This window comes from Periophthalmus magnuspinnatus, chromosome 3 (assembly GCF_009829125.3).
Source record: "Periophthalmus magnuspinnatus isolate fPerMag1 chromosome 3, fPerMag1.2.pri, whole genome shotgun sequence".
Lineage (NCBI taxonomy): Eukaryota > Metazoa > Chordata > Actinopteri > Gobiiformes > Gobiidae > Periophthalmus > Periophthalmus magnuspinnatus.
In genome coordinates, this window is record NC_047128.1 from 28,922,029 (window position 1) to 28,939,115 (window position 17,087).

Consider the following 17,087-nt stretch of genomic DNA (forward strand, 5'->3'; position numbering starts at 1 on the left):
TGTGAAGGAAGCGCTGTGTGATTCAAGGGCTGTACCAGCAGATGCAGACAGGAGCCACCAATGAGAAGAGCCGACGGAGGGTGTGTGAGAGGAGAGGGGAGGGGGGATCGGGTATGGGAGGGGTCTGGCCGGGCATTACATCATTGGGCTAGTGTGGAACAGTAGGTTTGCAGGGGGGTGGGCTTTTGGGTGTGTGGGGGAAGGTTTGAGTATACGTGTCCTTGTGTCTGCAGCGCCTTCACACTGTACACTATTTAACGAATACCTCTGCAAGATGATGATGAGAGATAGTGTCTAGTGCTGAGAAAAGCATCCTCCGTCGTCATGGCACTGGCACCTGTGCGGATGTTGAGCTTGTCTGCGCTTGTGGATGCAGTATGCGCACATATGGAGACAAGTGTAATCAAAGAGGTTCTGTAATGGCACCACATTTCATAAATCATCTGCCAAAAGCACTCAGTAACTATAAATAAGTGGTCCCCCGTGGTGTTCACATGTGTTCCAGATGTTGATTTGCTGCGTTTGCTATTATATGTGTGTCATATAGGTTAACAGGTTTTCACACAGAGGCATTGAACATATAGCAGCCCTCTTCCTACCCCACCCACTAATGGTTCCCTTGTCACTTTAAAAATGCAGTGATGGACATGTTAGAAAACCAGTGACACTTCAGGACAGTTTCTTGCAGCTTTTGATAAAAACCAGCTCTCATTTTCTTATCCTACACAAAAGCTGCAAATAGTCATTTTCAGTGCTTAGAGAAAAAAGGGAGAGGGAGTGCAAAGTAGGAAAAAGAGTGACAGCTCAGGGTCAAGCTTGCACCTCTGCTTCTGTACAAGAGCAAACAGGAGGGATGCAGCGATTCCTAATGTATTCTTCATTAAGTTAAGTTGTGTCAGTGTAGGCGCACAGCACTCAGGGGATTCAAAGTGAAATGTTGGACTCATTTTGGATGCAGATGTACCTCAAGGGTCTTGTTGAGAGAATTAAAAATGACAAGTACAGTGAAGAGGGAAAGCGGTTGAATCACGTTCTAATCACTTGCATAAGAACAGTGTATAAAGGAAACAAGTAATACTTTCCCAGCAAACAATTAGAAAACACTGGATATTTAATCAAACTTTATTTGTTAAGTTATTTGAATCTTATCAATCATTGTTAACTCAATAGAAGTATTACTGGCATTCTTATATTCACATGAGCAATATATTTTCTTAGAATTTGGAGTTGTGCATACAAAAATGTTATTGTGGTTCCCATATTAATGAAGGGTACTATAGATGTAAAATTCTCACTGTGCACTTTACTTGCTTTTTCATCTCCACATGTCCTAAACCACTGAGATAAATGAGCAGTCTTTAAACTAGGGCAAATCTCAAATCCAGATCAAAGTTTTACTATGAGATTAAATGCAACTGTGTGCTAATTGAGAGTAGCACAGAGCACAAACCCAGAAGTCAAAGGGGACTTAGGACCAGATAAGCCAATCGACAGATGTGGTCGCCCCAAAAACAGGCCTTACTATGTTGAGGCAGGGTGACCATTGCCTCTCACTGATTTGATTGTGATGATGTAACTTGTTTAGTCCAGGATCAGTAACTGGTTGGACAATAGATTCTTTGACTTCTGTCCCTTTATCTCTGTCTGATGAAGTGCTGAGTGTGCATGCTTCATCCATCTCCTGAGCACAGGCCTGTCCACAAACACAGAGGTGCCTCATTCCTAATCATGAGGGCTGGAACAGGACCAAAAATGGAAAATACTTTTATGTTATGGGTCCTTAAGGTACTGAACAACAAAAAGAGCCCTTCGAAACTTTTGGAGAGTTTGCCAGCAGACTGTATTTATTGCTTAGCCTGGAAAAGTTTCAATGTGTGGAATAAGAATAATCTAAACAGGTCAGATCTGTGGAGAAGTGGTGCCACTCACAGTAGGAATCGATGTTTTTCTAGATTTGTGTATGTTTTTGCAGGGTCCAGTGCAGGGAAGAGTCCTCACAAAGTTTGTAATGGGCATTTTTATATAGAGAACAACTGTGGACTCCTCAGGGTGGTTTGAGTTGTACCCAGGGCCCTAAATTTCATGCTGTCACTTCTACACATTGGCATTACTTGTTGGCTCAATATTACTACTTCTGTTGCTTGTCATAGTATAATCCTTCCAAAAACATACATACAACATTTTCTCATTGCATTAAGTAAAAGATAGGCAAAGCACTGGGTTGCTCAGTTTGATCATATCTCACTGTTTTGGTCAGCAGAGTTCCAGTAAAGCTGCATCTTCCTGGGCTTACAATAACACGACCATGCCCTGTTGGGAAGGGGCCACAGCTAAAGTCAACACAGTGGCATGGTTCCCAGGCTCTGGAAACCAAGCAGCAATTAGGAGCGCTGACAGGAGAGTGGACAAGCAATGAAGGGCCGATCCATACAGTGTGCTAGCATTTTGCACAGCCACGCCTCTTCAGAAAATCTCAGAGCTGCTTTGTGTCAAACTCATGCGATTATTGTAAATTGTATGTTCAAGAAGTTCATAACATAATCAGCTTGTTGTTTGGTGTGGCCCTTTGTTTGGTGTGGCACATTGAGAAGTCTCTAATGGGATCAACCCCAAATTAAGATTCACTTGGACTAAGAGCTGTGAGCAGACTTGGTGTAGCCTACCTTATTTGCATCCTCGTTTATCTGTTTTATACAGGAAATTTACGCGGCAAATAGCCAAGTAAAATAGCATTTTTTTGCGAATAGGCCAGTTACAAAGGCTATAATAGTGCCATTATAGCATTATGTTTGTAACATAAACTGAAAACGGTCTATGAACCATGCCCATCATCATTTTTAAACTGTAGTCTATATTTTGTCTTTAATCACACGGATTACAGAGAATTGAAAACTCTTTTATTTTATGTTTTCTCCAGTTGGTTTTACTGAATGACTCTCAAAATATTTTTACCAAGTATTTTGTACATAGAGAAGCACAGTACAGTTCTGTGAGGTACATTTCTTCCTTTGGGGCTAACTGATTTACGAAAACAACGATTTAATTTGCTTCTCATCTCTTCCTCTTCAGAAAAGACAGAGTGGTATCCTAATGCACAAAGGTGTCCCCTGGCGTATATTCAGTTATCCTATCGCCCCACACCGCTTCCTCTTTAACCACTGTGGCTGCACTGTTCCCGGTTGCCGTGGTAACGCTGCACCAGCCTGGCTCTTTTTCTCCCGCGCTCGGAGGCCACACAGGGTCCTCTGTTCCTGCCCCGCAGCAGCTGAGGGACGACTTCAGGATGTGCCGCGCGAAAGGTGCAAGCTCATCCTGTTCTTCTTCACCCCGTCAGTCAGCAGTTCAATTTAAACTGAAGCGGGCTTTCATGTTGCATATACCCCGCGAGTGCCTGCCTGGCCTATAAATTAACACAAATAGGACATAAAGGTTGAAGCTGTCCACTCAATCTGGATGTCTCTTCAGGTGGGAAAGCATCAAGATAAAGTGAACGCTTAAACCCAATACAATACCCTTCCGGATGCAATTCCGAGCCTACTACAAAATCATTTTCAATACTTCCACAGTTTATTTACTATAGCCTATATATATGATACTAAGATGTAACCTTATGGAATAAATAAAAGAGGGTGTTTTAAATGAAAGAGTTCAAACTAATTTCACATTGACAATGGAAATAAATACATACAAGAAAAAACATAATGCACTAGGGTTTATCAGTATTAATGGTGAGAAAGCTTCTGCACATACTCTGGATTAGGACCTCTTGGAGTTTGAACTTTTACCTTTTTAATCATTTTTAAAAGTGCACTATGTAACTTTTCTGGAGGGGGTCCTTCTATCTCTTTCCATAGAGCTTTTATTGCTTCGCCTGGTATGTTTCACCCTATGGCGTTATGGTGCTTATGTGTCTTTATGACAGATTTAATGCCACACCGTTGAACATTTGAGTAACATCTCCATGGTGACAAGTGACAGACCCTTCGTCAGAAAAGTTACACTGTGCACATTTAATTGGCCTGTACTATACAACCGTCACTGGGCATATACAGTTAGTACCCCCACAATATAATGATACCATAAATGTTTCAGTTTATAATCTCCAATTATATGGGCTATAGATTATATGTAATCTTCATAACAGCTCTCCGTGTCCTTCTGCTTAAATAAACACAAAATATGAGCGCTTAAACCTTAGATAAGCACTTGCACCCTGAGCGAGCTATCATTTTCCTCACTTCCTGTCACACAACCCATTATAAGTCTGCCTCACAATGACTTCAGCAGCACCTGCACAGCCAGTCTCTGTCCAAATCTCACATAATTCATTTTTCACTGACCACGCAACACTTCCTTAATGTAATATCAGATTGACTTAATTGTCTAATATATTTGTTTTCTTAAGATTTTCAGACAAGAGTATTAACTAGGGACCATGGCACATCTGTATGTAATACCAAAACGCACTGTTCAATACATTATGCAGACAGGGTTTTTTTTTCTTTTGGTAACAGAGATACGGAGTTTGTCCTCACAGCTGTAACCCCTCACATTTAATTGCCCTTCTCTTGATGGGACATAAACTCGTCTAAGTGATATTGTGTCTCCATTTTGGCTGAACATAGTGTGCTTAAGTTTATCTTTAAGTGTTGTGAATTTGCTGATGGACACTCGACACACGCACATTTTGGAAAATCATGTAAAGCAGAAACAATATAGATACCGCAATTTATCAAGACATTTACTTGGATGTTACTTGTGTACTAGATTAAACAAGCCTATGACTAGATGTCTATCAAACATCCCCTGGGATAAACGGGCCTCCTCTCTCGATTCTGGCAGCGGCTCTACTCCAAGCTCCACCCAGGTGACTAAACTCATCACTTTATCTCAATGAGTGTGTGAGACAGTTCTTTGGGGCCAAACGTCTACCCCTTTCTGACATTTAAAGGGGCTGTTTGGTACTCAGTTATTTCCATTTAATAAAGGAAAATAGTTTTGCCACAGTAAATATATTGTAAAAGCAAAAATGATTTTATACTTAACAAAGTTCCTGGCTGAAGTGTTAGCATTACTGTGAGGGCAAAAGTCCACTCTAGTCTCTGAAAGATGTGAGACACGCTAATAAACTCATTGTACTGAATAATTAGGAAACTAGGAATGCGTTAAGAAAGTCAGGGATAAGTTTGAACCACCGCAAACAGTTTCAAATGCACTTATTCTGTTTTTCACACTTTGAATTTATTAAATCTCTGGTACGGTGCCGTTACATTCATTTATTTCCAATTAGTAAAATTGTATTGCTATTTTTACTTTGTTTTATGGCAACGACAAACCAACATTACTTGGAATTGTTAAGTGCTGCTGACGGTCATAGACAGAGATGAAGAAGGAGCAGAACAGGATGTCTTTAAACCTCTTAACCTTTGTCTGAAGTGACTGAGGAGAGACTGGACAAATATGGAGTTTTCCTCTGAGAGTCCTGACTGTGATCGTCCGTGGTGACAGACAGATATATCTTACGGAGCAATTTGCTTTAGCAACACTGAAACTGAAAGACGCAAATCAAAACAGTTTAGGTTTCAAGTATTATCAATCCCAAAGACGTACAGTGACAGAGGTAACAGCCAATGAGAAATAGGTACAGTTCTGCCTTTCCTTCTAACTTTTTCCATCTTGTTTTTCATTTCGACAACAGTTTCACAACAGGAGGGCCCCCTGTTTTAGTGCAATGTTGAACACAAGCTGCAACCAGTCCTTATATGGCTCTATGGGTCTGATCTGTGCACTCAGTTCAACCAAGCCCCAAGTGTACAGTCAGTCCCTGGTGATTGTGTTTTGTTTATGTCCAGTCAACAAATTTATAACACACAAAAACCAAATGACCATATGGTACAACAGCAAATGTTTACAGTTGCTTTACTGTTTTGATGCACAACAGTAACAAAATGCAAGAATCTGAGCTGATCACAGATTTTGGAGGTCAGTAAAACTATGCATATGGCAAATAAACGCATGATTAGCTTCCATTACTGCTAAAACATTGCAATAATAAGGGCAATCAGATGAGACTTATCGCCCCAAACCAACTATCTTGGAACATGGAATGGAATCTAAAGTCAAAGGGGCGTAAACTCGGATAACAACTCTGACGGCTGTTGTGTCAAGTTGGAAAAAACATGCATTGCACACCATTAAAGGAGAGATATTGGCCTATGCTCTTTTCCTGGATATTTTGTATTAAACAATAGCATATGCATATTGTTATTTTATATTTTGCTCAATATCATTATTCATACGATCATATTTATCATATTTATTGATCTAAAGCGGTGAGGAAAATAAATCTATTGACTTCCATTCTGTTCATAACTGCTCATCTGTTAAGTTCGTCCTCTTCATACTGGCATTTCACTATGAAGAAGAAGAAGAAGAAGAAGAAGAAGAAGAAGAAGAAGAAGAAGAAGAAGAAGAAGAAGAAGAAGAAGAAGAAGAAGAAGGTGGTAGGTGAAAACTTCTGCACAAAGGCAGGACAACACAGGATTATTAAAAACATGCATGAATCAATCAGAATACACCTCAGAGGAAAGTAATCAACACCCTGATATTTACTTTCATGTATTAATTGTTTGGTATTTTATTATGCTTGAACATACATATTTATGCAGTGTATATTTTTTACATACATTTTGACCTGTAACTCCTTCAAAAAAGTTTTTCTCAGGTCAATGCGAGCTATATCCTGTCTGTTACAGAAACCATAATTTATTAGTGAGAAAATGCATACAGCGCCAGCAGGTCAGTGGGTCAGACAAATGGTCACTTTGGCACTCATTCAGCAAAGTGCCAACCAACACACTGTTTGTCATTCATTCACATAATGCGCTTGCCAGTCTTCAGTCATCTAATCCCAGAAAGACTGCAGTTTGTAAAAGGGTCACTCAGCCAATTAATCATCCTGGCACCTAGTCATACACAAGAGTTGGAAATGAAAAGGCTGACCAGCAGTTTTTTTGGATAAACAATTACTGGTACACATGGATAACTTTTTATACAACCAGAAGAAAGCAAAATACTGCAAAAGACTATAAATAAATAACTGTCAGTCACTGTTGGAGGTTGCATTTGAATATATTTGTTAACTCATTTCAGTCATCTATTAAATGATATCAAATGCCACTTCCAGTCAACTACTACTGTATTGTGGTTAATACTGTTAGACTGTAAATAGGTTTAGTGAAAACACTTGGAGGACTCAAGGTCAGTGGAGAAATTAAGCATGGGGAAAGCCAAGCCATTAAAAGCTCTGCAGTTGTAGAATTTCAAATGTTTAGACTGATCATGTGATGATCAGATTTTTTATTGATGTGACGTTCATAAACGAGCCTTAACATGAATGTCTGGAACTGGATCTCATTTTTTAAAAGAAGCGAATCTTTTTCTTTCTGATTTTTATGCATTCTTATACTGATTAACCCTGAACTACCACAAGAATCAGCCCAGAAGCAAAGCAGGAAACACGAGTGAGAGCTCTGGGAAGTAAAAAATTATGTGGCATCATAATAACAGTTAGATTTTTAAATTATTATTATTGTAATGCAGTGTTTTATTTATATTATTCATAATTTTAAAGGGTAAGCACATTTGTACTCTCAGTTTGAACCATTTTAAACACATCTGAGCTTGGTCGTCTCTCTCAGTGATTATTTTGTATAGCTTCCAATATACAAGTTAAAATGTATGTAAAAAATATATACCAAGTAAACATGTATGATCAGTTATAATAAAATACCAAACAACGAATACATAAAAGTAAATGTTAAAATGAGTTCTCACATTGGGTTCTGTCATATAAATACATAGTAAAAGAGTCTTTTGAATGGCTCTTTTGAAATTAATGAATTCAAAAGGTTTATGGATATTTTGTGCCTATTGTTAAACATCAATGTTGAAATTAAGTACATTAAAGAGGGGGGTATTTAATTCTATAGGGTTGCTAATACATAACATTTTGATCATCATGTTACCTTTAATTGTTCTGAAAATGCTATATTCACCCAAAACAATGTATTAACATGTTTTATTAGTTTTACTTGTGTTTGGAAAGCTGAGCCTCCACTCCCTTAACTCACCCTTCAGGGCGCTATCACAACACAACTGTAAACTACTGCACATCACATCAGGTTTGTCAAGTTGCTGTGTGCAGTTTTGTATCATGCTTTTGTATATATGCATAATACTTTAAACAATTTATATGGTAATACATTTTAGTGAAAGATTGAATGTAGGGATCAGTGAGACTCTCCTGTCAAATATAATACAAATAAAATTATACTATTTAATAACTCTGACGATGTTAATTAAACATAGCGTCCATTTGAAACCCTAGATCTAATTTCAGCAGTCACTGGTTTCTAGGCTGCAAATTATGGCATATATACAGTCACATTTTAGCTGTAGCTCAATGTTAAGTGTCCAAATATCATGCCAATTCACTAAAGCGACACACCTATGACTGTATTTATTTTTTACTATCATGACGTCAAAACCAGCCCCAAACACAGGAAATAGTGCCAACTCCAGCCAGTGTCAATCAACAGGACACACGCTACAAAAAGTCAGTTTTTGAAGAATGATTTGTCCTATGAAACGGTTCACTATGATGTAAGCCTAATGATGATTCTCTAGTTGATGAGGTCAACTTCCTCTCTGCTAAATGGGAACAGATTGTGGCTTATTTTGCTATTCCTACTTCCAAACTCCATTCGATGCTTCATGGCAGGGAGCATTTGAAAATGTAAGACAGAAATGTAGAAATCTGGCAGCTCTGTTTCAGTGTGGTTTAAAACAGCATGCCGGCCTTGCTCGACACGCACTGAGTGAACTACTGATTACATCTGAACATGTGTGTGGAGACTGTGCGTGATGGAAGAAGTAACTCTGGCTCCACTAAAAGTACAGTTGCAAGTGAGAAAGTGGATTTATTTCCATTTGTTTAAGATGTTCATGTGAAAACCAAAGATGATCACTTTACTATCATAATGTCATAACTTTTGTATGAGGTGCATGTTTTTGACAGTGTAAATGCACACATGTCAAGGATTTCCATATGGGTTTATTAATGTTTTTACATAGCACTAGGAAGTAAATACAACTTCAAGGGGCCAAAGGAATGAGAAGACCAATTCCTATGAGTTTTGTGATGCAATTTTTTATTTACGTAGGTGCATAGTCAGAGCACAGCTGGTCTTGAGTCTGAACCAGGAAGCAATTCATTTAGAGGCAGCAATTGACTGCAGATGTGTTGATTCCTGGTGTGTGAGGTTCTTGGAAAACATATGTGATTTTTGTAAATAGAAAAAGTTAACTCTATTTCGCTTTCTTTGGACCCTGTTTTTGTCAACATACAGTGGAGTTTACGCTAGACACAGCCATCAGAATATGGTCCGATTTCACATACACTGTTTTGGATGGACAAATTTTGGATGGACAAATCACCATGAATCACATTTGAATGCATCAAGACAATTGGAAAAACAGGTGATGAATCATAGGTCAGGAGTTGTTCAGGAGGTCAAGCAGGATGTACAATAACCGGAAAGTTGATGGTTCACTCCCTGTAGTGCTTTAATGATCTGCAGTGTGAAACTGTCAAAATGGATGTGTGTTTTGGTTACAACATGTTCCTCATCAGCCCCAGGACAGCTTACCACCACTGTGTGACTGTAGAGACAAATCAAATAATGATCAATCACGTTAAACAAATGTGTGATTTTCTTGTACTGAAAACAGTTGTATAGACCAAACAGGGAGATGTTTGTATAAATGAGCTTTCAATCTTTTGGTGATCCTTATTTACTTACTCAAAGTTGTATTTCAATTGATTCATGCATGTTTAAGTGCATTGACATCGACAGTAAAAAACAAAACAAAAAACAAAACATATAATCTCCAGCTTGTTATGGTGAATACAAAGAGGAGGCTTATCAGTTCAGGATGTTGTGGAAGTATTTCTTTTACTAAGCTGTAATCAAATTTTGCAGTTTAAATGGAACACATTGAAAAATAATTATCCATTATAGTTTATTACAAAGTACTAGGAAAAAAAACAATATGTCTCCTTCAATGAATGATAATCTGTTCTCTGCATTAATGTCAGTAAACCAAAAGTAAAAATACAAAAAATCAACATCTTCAAAATCCAAATGATGTAACCTAAATGCTGCCGGCTTAAACCAGAGGAGACAGCCGCCGTGCTCAGGATAAGTGACCTACACAGTGCATTTGCATGTGACTGAATACATTACATGGGGCGATGTGGAGCTGACTGTTACGAGAAAAACGGTTCTCAAAGGAAAGAATAAACATATGTATTCAGATGCTCCTCACCTCTGGCTTGAGAAAACGCTGATCCTTGTGCGGGGTAGAGGCTAGCCTGTGTTGGTTTGTGAGATGCATAATTGTGCCCACTGAGGCGTCTGCAGCTCCCACACCATCAATAGACAATACACAACACGAGCAGATGCAGCCGCACCACTACAATGGGTCTGACAGCATGGAATTACTGCCTTTTAGCCTGAAAGTGGCTTCTTCTGTATGTGGGAAAATGTGGAACATTCAGTCCTACATCCAGAAAAACATTGTTGCAGACCGTTGCATTTATTAGATTAGTTAAACACTGAATAGGACACAAATAGAGCACGGTAAGTAAAATAAATTCAGTGTAGTAGCCTTTATTTGTTGATACAATGATGATGCTATAACAATCAGTGGCAATATTAGAACACTGACGGCGCACAAGCAGCTCGACTCCTCCAAAATGGACTATGAGTACATACCATGTTTAGAAGGTTTGTTGTGTCTCCAGGGGACATTTTGGGAGACTGGCAGATATGGAAGACTGAGGAAGGGTCGTAGAAGGTCCTAAACTGATCAACAGGAGCACTACAGCCAGAGCTATACAAAATGACCTCTATCTGAGCACAGGTGAGAGTGAGTTTGATCAAATAATCACAAACAGGCTTTATGAGGGTGACCAAGTGGCAGATTCAGGAAAAGGAACGCAGGAATGTTCACAAGATGCAGTAAATTGATTCTTTGGAGTTGTAGAAAACTATTGGCAGAAGGGTTGTCAAAAGTATCGCAAATCAGATACTAATCAATACTAAAACTAGCATTAAATCTATATACTCCTTTAAGCAAGTATCAATACTGAAAAACAAGCAAATCACATCATTTTGTGTTTTATCAGAACTAGTGTAAAACAACATGGTATAATAAACAAATGGCATGGCAAGTTTATTTGTATAGCACAATTTGTACATCATGTAATTCAAAGTGCTTTTACAGAATAAGAAAGACATTAAAATTACAATACACCAAATCAAAACATAAATAATCACAAATAATCATTATAAGATTAACATTAAAAGATAAGAGTGCAGAATGAAAACCTTTCAGTCATATGCACAGCTAAGCAGAACTGTTTTGAGTCTGAATTTAAACGACAGCTATATTTTTTTTGTTGAAAATTACAATGTTGTCAGAAAAGAGCTTTTAAAATGATCATTTGGGCGTCAAACTTGGTATATAGTTTTGAAAATGTAGTCCCATAACAACACTAATTGGCAGTAAAATATTTATGATATTTGGGCATTGTTACTGCCAGTGTTGTGGATGCATGTAACATATTTACCTTGTAGTCCTCCTGGGATCACATGGTTCATGGTTCATATATATTTGACTGGTCAGGGCAGTCCTCCAGTTCTTTCGAGGGCCTGGACCAAAGAGAGGGAGTGTTTGTAGTGTCGTGGCTCTCCTTGAGTCTGTCTCTCTCAGATGTGTCAGTCCATAAAAGATTGATGCCTCCCTTTAGGACTGGCCTCATCTTTCACCTGCAGTCTGCCTCACAGCTGTTTCACTGCAGCTCACACACCACAATGTGAGCCTCCTGTGAGACTCTGTGGTCCAGTCATGGATCAGATGACTATGTGGAGATGAATCAGCCCTATCCTGCACCTTCTCCCTTAATATTTTGTAGATTTTGGTTTAAGAAATGAGATGAGTCCTGCGTTTTACTGTCTACATTTTTATCTAGCCTTTTTTTATACAGAATATTGTATATATTTAACTAGAACCAAAACTCAAGAAAAAAAATGTCTTCATCAATTAGCAACAGTCCAAGTGGTGAAATGGTCCTATGCATTTTTAGCATTGCAAAAATTAAGACAGGTATGCAGCTATATCCCGTTACATTTGAAGGCTTCATGTAACAAGACATGGCTAAGGAGCTTAGTGACAGGTACTGGCTCTCAACTGGCACACAAAACAGACTTAAACATAGATTCTGGGGTCAAAGACAACAAAATGTCCTCTGTGCTGTTCGCTTAATTGTGCAGTTAGGGGTAATGTGCATGTTACATTGTAGATCTTGAGTCTTGGAGTTAAAGAGTGCACTGTCGCTGTCTTGTTTTGACCTTATTATGTACTGAGATCCGATCATCTGGGAATTATTGGAACCAACCTGTATCAAGTGAGCATTTAAGAGAAGCTTGTGTCAAATAAGCTGTACAAACAAATTAACTTATTTCAACTCAACTGTCAAACTGAACTCATTTATGAAAAATGCATAAATAAATTGTACACTTTTTCTATATTTAATTCATACTTGTATGTCTTACAGGTGGCATTGTTAGTTTTCTTTTCCATTTTATGTAATGCTCATTTCATTATTGGTTTAGCTTCTATTTTGAACTAAGCCAAAATCCCCCAGAATAACACATAAAATATGTTTATATACATTTTATTGGCGAATTGTAAAAAACAACATCGTTCTTTCACTGACAATCTTAACCAAATATGAAAAATAGACAAAGACACGTACTGTATGGGTATTTGTTACACTCAATTGAAACTGTTACTGTCAAATGAATTCCATTTAGCTAATAATTAAGAACTGTATAGTCTGATATTGGTGGTGACGTGTATATGACAGGTTTCAGTGGTAGACACAACACCTGGATCAGCTGTAGAGTGTGATGTCAACCACAGACTGTCTTTGAGTAATTATTTATTGTCATATCTCCTCAGGGCACAGACACATGAGCAAACATGCCTTATTTGATGTAGCTGTGGCCAAACGATGGTAGGACTCTTTCATGACGGCATCAGAGCTGAGTAATGGTTATGGTGGGCTGGTCTTGGTGATGGGGACAACTGGCTTTTAAGTGCAGTGAGTCATTTTCGCGGAAGCGGGCATGCATCATCTTGTGACCTGTAGGCTAATGGATAACCCTGAACTGAGAGGCTTAATTGATACATGAACGCTTACGTGACACTCACAGAGGAATGTGTCTCTGAAATAAATGTCATTGTCACACACACTGCCACTGATTGTGGACGTACAGTTAGTCATACACTCACTGCTGTCCGACTTAAGCACATTGAGCACATTGAGCAGTACAATACAATAATAATAGAAAGCTCAAAGTAAATTCTCAGTGCAGCTCAACAGGTAGGGTCATCAGATCCAGTGTTAGGGCAGTTTGAGGAGAGTAGCAGCCCTCAGGATAAAAGTGTCCCTCCTTGACTCAAGAGTTACTTTTATATCTGTACTGTGGCAAAACAAATTTGACTCTCCTACATAGGAAAATTGAGTACAGTCTCTTTAAGTGGTCTTGGTGAGGCTGATAAGAAATCAGCAGTACCGGCGGATATCCTTATACACGCGCACAACAAGAAGCTTTAGGAAAATACATTATGAAACTGGGTCAGTGGGCTTCTGTCAACAGGTGCAGCACAGGAAACACACTTAACACAAAAGTGAAGGTTTTCTAATGACTTTCTAAAATATATAGTACTTTCCAGAGAAATTAATAACTTGAATTAGTGACAAGGCTATAAACATAAACATAAACATAAACAGGAACATTGCTGTAATTCTGCATTTGTGCTTCAGGCTGGATTGTCAGATTTGAGTTCAGTGTTATTTGCTCTTTTCCACAGTATCTGGCTTTTTCCAAGTTACTCAAGAACTGTTTTTCAAACAATGCCCAATACAAAATGTTTTGCAATATAAAGGTTTGATAGAGGATTGAGTGTTGCAAACTTGTAATACATTACAAGTAGAAACCTGTTTGCGATAGAAAGATCCTTGCAGGTCTCACACAAGGAAACCTGGACTCAATTGAAAGTGCTGCTACTTTGGAACGTTTAATAACGGATTTAACTATTTACATTTACCAATTCACTATTTATTTTTAAGCCACAAATCATACTATTTTATCCATCTAATCTTCACACTCTGATACACACAGCTAAGTGTAGTTGCACTCCGGAAATAGGCTGTGCAATGGATAGGGTGCTGTGGGCTAGGGGGCGGTAGACCATGTTCCAGAGGGAAGCCCATGTGCTAATTATTGGTCTCTCTCCTCAGGGGGCCAAAGCGACCTCAGCTATAATAAAACCTTGACTGGTGTGGGATTCTGGAGACACCCTGACCCCACTTTGGCATCTGCACTGCTGCCATACCACACATGCCACAGCCCCTAATATAAGGCCAAAATGTTTGAACCCATGCAGTGCTATGTATTACACATGCTTTAAATAGGACAGATAAAGGAAGATATTAATACATCCGCATAATGCTGTTCTACTAAGCTGCATTTAAACCTCAACAGCTGTCCTGAAAGCTCTTCTTAAATGCTACAACTCCATTGAAGAAATTGCAAAGAAAAATGTCAATAATAATGTAACCATAATGTAATGCACAACAACCCTTGTGCTCATTTATTTATTCAAAACAAATAAATAAAAATGTGTTGAAAAGGAACAAATCTATAACAGATTCCAATGTGTTCTTTTTTATTAACTGCAATGGCAAATAAACTAAACTGAACTGAATTTTAGTCTTATTGCCAATGTTGAAAACACTTTACTGAAATGTAAACAAAAGTTCTGGCTATAGTCTTTGTTTTATTTCATTTCTTTCAAGTGGGATGTTGATGAATTTCTCAGGTGTGTTGCTATAAAAAATATTACTCTTCCTGTCATTACTTATTTTGTGTGTTTATTGTGCGGCATCTTCTTAAATTTAAATTCAATGCAGTCTTTGTTGGGTTGTGTAATAGCTTGCATTTCCCGGGGAATAAGCCTGGATCTGAACACGTGAACTTTAACTGCTCCAACACGCCCAGCCTGTGCATCTCTGAAGAGTGGACTGTCAGAGGATGGATGAGGTCATCGCGTTACACCCTAACACAAACATTCACAGTGGATATGAAAACACTGCACTACTGTACCCCAATAGGAAAGCCAACACATGGACGCAAGGAGTACAAATATTGTAGTAACAAACGGAGCGCAGCAAGCTCTTTCATTTCCATGCATGTAATTAAACATGACAGACTGTTAAATCACTATTATCTTGAGGTGACCGGTCACTGTGACCACAGATCCAATGTAATTCAAGTGGATGGATTTGTCTTAATTAAAGAAATGACTTTTCAATTTGTGATGGTGAAATTTAAAACTGGTTTTAACCTTATCAGTGTGCTTAGTGCAACCAGAACCAGGCCATGGCCTGGAAGAAATGATAAAGATAAAATTTGACATGAAAGTGCCTGTGGCAATTGTGAGGCCAGATAAAGTGAAGACTATGAACAATTTCATCTACATTTAGGCTAGACAATGTTCTTACAATTGTGTTAACTGCCCAGAAAACAAAAGGGATACTCTGACATTAAGCTTTACTATAACTACAACTTGAAAACTTGGCAAAGTGGCTTGTTTTTGCTTTGCTTTTACATATATTATGTCCAGTAGAGGTAAAAAAAAAAAAAAAAGGTTATGCAACCATATCTCACTGATGAAATCACTGCTTTTGTTACGTGTAATTTTGAAAGAAAATGATCAGAGACAGGCCCTGGCGAGGAGCACATGGCACTCCACCAGCATGTTCAAACTCTCCAGTCTGTTTCTCATTATTCATTGTGCAACATGCTTCTGACCCAAGACACTAATGCATGTGCACTTATCACTGCAATATTATAATGACGGGATGTACCACAGCTATCTAAAGTAGGTTACAGATAAACGTACTTTAGATAAAAGCAGGATACATTTGATGGCGTATTAGGAAACACAATGTGCTTTCATATTGTTTTATTAAGTTTGTGGCTGTTTGTGTTTATGGGAGAAAGAGAAAGAGAGAGAGACGGACAGACAGACAGAGGCAGAGAGAGAGAGAGGGAGAGAGAGAGAGAGAGAGAGAGAGAGAGAGAGAGAGAGAGAGAGAGAGAGAGAGAGAGAGAGAAGGAAACAATGGACTGTCAAAGTGAAAGTAGATGTAATCACAGTCTAGACAGGGCAGAAGTGAAGGAGGTAGGCAAAAAGGATATGAACTAAATGAACCACCAGCAAAGTATTAAGGAAAGTTTGAAGTTACCACACATCTAATTATTCTATTATTACAATAAAGTTTTAGTCATGTCCTGTAAGACTTTTAATATGTTTCTTAATGGGGTTAAGTCCATAGCACAGCTGTACTAGTGACAGGCAATCATGGAGCAAGAAATAAAGAGAGACGTTCTGCAAATTGTTGGAATGTGCTGTAACCTGACAATTTACAACCTAAATTATCACAAGCCTGAGTCATTATATTCAAGTGGGAGGCATATGCATATGAAATCTTAAAATGTTGTGCATATAATATAAAGTATAGATGATACAACCCCTTGAAGGCCTTCAACACCTACACAGTATAATTGATTCACCTGTGTGGGAAACGCCATTGCATGTTTGTTGTTTGTTATTTTTTTATTTTATTTATTTTTTTATTTTTATTTTTTTACACTGACGATGCAAGCTGAATGTTCCCCCACTTTTACACAAGAGTCAATAAAAATAGCTTCCACTGAACCATGGGACCACTACACAAATACACAAATTTCAATGCATGTCGCAAGTCGTATAGAAATGCATGTCTCTGAATACTCAGACAAACAGCACATAAGCGTTTTGTTTGCATGTAGGCTATAGGAGCATGCACATCTGTCAATAACAATTGAATACTCAAAGACATAAGAGCT